The sequence below is a fragment of the Platalea leucorodia genome (assembly GCF_965183815.1).
Source record: "Platalea leucorodia genome assembly, chromosome: 2".
In the NCBI taxonomy this organism is placed as follows: domain Eukaryota; kingdom Metazoa; phylum Chordata; class Aves; order Pelecaniformes; family Threskiornithidae; genus Platalea; species Platalea leucorodia.
This window is the reverse complement of record NC_138824.1, coordinates 122,237,589-122,241,076: the sequence shown is the minus strand read 5'-3', so window position 1 is coordinate 122,241,076 and position 3,488 is coordinate 122,237,589.

Sequence of the window (3,488 nt, the reverse complement as noted above, 5' to 3'; positions counted from 1 at the left end):
AGAAATGTACGTGAACCATGGTCTCTGAAATTAATTAACCATGTTTGGTAGGTCTTTAAATCCCTGACTCTCTCTTTGTCTGTACCTGGCCTTTAAAGCTCTTTTGTTCTAGTAATGCTTGAGATAGTTGTCATGTGAACTTCTTTTCGTGTTAATGGAAGTCCTGCACATGGATTTTTACCTCCACCACCACGCTAAGGGGGAAAGAACTGTTCCGTTGCTAAATAGAAAATACCAGACCTCGTTTGGAAGATCCTTAGGTGGATGGGTGGAGGCAGAAACAGTCGGAAGTAAAATTATTTAAGTGACTATGACAGGATTTTTTGAGGCGATTTGGGCATTTCAGTGAGACTAAACACTGCACCGTGAATGTCGTAAACAAAACATGGTAAATCACGTAAGCATTAAAAGATCCTTGAAGATGCTTGGCACAGAAATCTGGAGATGAGGTCTGAAGAACGTAGGAGAGAAGTCTGGGTACATCAGTAAAATGTGGTATGGGTTTGTCAATTAAGTGTTTCATAGATAGAAAGGATCATGTTTCCCTTGCAGTATGTGTTGGCATCTTTGGAATCATAGAAGTCATCTTAACAGCCAAACATGTTTGCTGCTAGACCAAAGTAGTACTTTTTTTGGAAAGCACCAAGAGCTGTATTCCTCCAAAAAGGATTAAAGAATTGCACACTAAGTTGAAGAAAAAAAGGCAAATATCTTCCACATGAATTTGGTGACTCCTGGATTATAAATCACCCTATTCCTGACGCTTGCATATTACCTTCCTTTTTTTGTACATGGAATTTTCATTTCGTATTTGTGTACAAGCAATAAGATTATGATGTTCCTGTTACTATTTTGATAAAATTTTTGTGCTTTCTTCTTGAATTGGATGGAATGTTCAGCAGTATCAGTATGGTACAAATCTTTTAGTTAGGATGCGTTATACATTTAGGGGGCTGAAGTTTTAGAAATTTCTATTGAGAAATAAATTGCCAGAGGCCTTTAAGAGCAGGCTGGAAAAGCAGGATCGGCTGCCTTGATTCTTGCTGGGGTGGGAAGGCAGGTGAGATTGGCCTCTCAGAGTGCTTTCTAGCTCTGCAATTCTTCTGAGAAATGAAAGATAATGCATGTTCCTAACTTATTTAACTGAAATCAGCAGTAGTCAGCTCAACTAGTGATGTGGATCTGTGTGTTGATCCATATGCAGATGAGTCAATAGCCGGAAAGCAAGTAGGACATTATTGGTTGTGTTTAAAATCTGACTGGGTCTGAATACAGCTAGAGAACTAATGCTATAAATACTTAATGTCTTAATTCAGCTTTGTTCCTTAGCAATCATCTCTCCTTCCTCTGAAACACAGCAGCAGAAGTTAAGTTTAATAATTAAAATTTTGGAATTTATTGTAAGTTCTGCTTTATATCTAAAATAATAGCTACAGCTTTGTCAGTGTAATCTTTCATTAAATTCTTTTCAAACAGTTTTTTTTGGTAGCAAAAAATACTGTGGCAGTTAGAAAATTGAAGTCAGATTTAGATCTTGGTAAATTGCCCCTGATTTATACCGTTGTAACAGATGACAGAAACCAGCTCATATACAACAGAACAGTAATAGCCATTTTATCGATGTAACTGTTGTACAAGCAGAGGTAAGGCTCCAGTACGCTGGAGAAATGCCAATTTTCCAAAGAAAAAATGTTTCTTTCAAAATAAAGTATGAATTTTCATAGTAAACAAACAAAACACCACCTTACTTCTCCATCTGAGAGTAATGGAGAGGGTGAGGAGATAACAGGTTTCATAGCAACCCAGTTAGGAATTTTTTCTTTCTTATGTTTTCACAATTCTTCATCAGCATTAGCTGCAAGTGCCGTCAATCTCTATAGAAATCTAATGGAAAAGGAGTAGAGGGTCAAAGAGTGCTTTCATTCGGAGTTTTGTAGCTACCTGAAACTAAAAGGAGGTTGCATTGTTGCTGTAGGTGACACTTTGAGGAAGTTGGGCAGATCTTGCTAGCAAAACTGCTTTTGCATATGACAGCAAAAGTTATACCTGACTTACAAAACATGCATGCTTAGCAGGAAGCTGGCGTTTCCAATTCTCTGTTTTTATTCCACATACTTCCAAGCAGAATTACACAGGAGTGAATGGCCAGGCATTTGGGCATCCCTTTGAATTTTTAGTAGAGTTTGGCTCAGTGCTTTGTTGTAGTTTGTTTGTTTGCTGACAAGGAGCACTTGGGAATGTCCTCTGTGAGTCTGTCAACACAAGGCTTTAAATCCCAGGTTTGTGTACTCTGTGAACCTGGTTTGAAAACTAGTGGAAGCCTTTCTATTAATTTGAGCAGACTTTAGCTCAGACCACTGTGTGTGGCCATGAAAGATACAGTTAAGAGTGAGGGTTTGTCTCAAATGTTCTCTCTGTGTGCTGTTGTCAGCTCTTTTCAGCAATGTATGACAGCCACTTGCTATGCCAGATATGGCTGCATTTAGGTGTGCTGCATCTATGGAGTTTGCAAATGTTCTTTTGATGTCCACTTGGAGAGAGGTGATGATCAGCATCTCTAGTCTTAGAGAAAGCAAACCTTCTAAATCTTAGAATTGCTCAGTTCCTGTCTAGGCAAATGGAGAGCATTGCCACATTTGACGTCTATATCAGCAGAGATATTTTCTAGGATTACAAAATCTTATTTAAAAACAAAACAAAACAAAAAAACCACAAAAAAACCCCCAGAAAACAACAAACAGTAACACTTGGATTAATGGACAAAAATCTCAATGTTTTGGGATATTTTTGGCAAAAGCATGGATGGGATATTTTTTGATTATGCTAAGTACCACAGACATTACACCTTGGAGTTTTTCTCCCAAGAGGAATAGCTACTCAAGACACTAGGAACTCACATGTTCTGATCTCCTGGTCTGGTTGCCAGGTACAATTCAAGTAGATGCAAGTGTCTGTGCAAACTGTGTACATGAGCTCAATGCAATTGCATGCATGCTTCAAAGAACAGATTTTTGGCAAATAGATATGAACTGATTTTTATTCTAGGACCTTGAGCCTGTGAATTTCTCAGCAAGCCATTTATCTGTATGGTTTTCAACGACTTGTCTAAAATAAAACTATTGTTCTAAGATGTCTTTCTCAAAGAATTTTTACACTAAAATGTCAAAAAAGCTGTTGCAGCTTAAATATTTAAGCAATCCTAATCAATATATTTTAGGGATATTTTCCTTCTTTTATATCATCCTTGTGTAGCTTTTTTGCCACAAGTTATGATTAAAAGCTGTAGAAGTTAACAGAAATTACACATTACTCAGAAGCAGAGAAATGGCCCCTGCTGCCTGTGGCCTCTTTCCCATAAGCTTGTGGGCTTTATCCCCAATTCCTTTGCTGGAGACCATCACCTCCCAAGTGGTTAAATGTCTGCGGTAAGCATCTTTAATGCAATGAACAGATGTGTGTAATAACCACCTAATGTTTTGCTAGGTTTT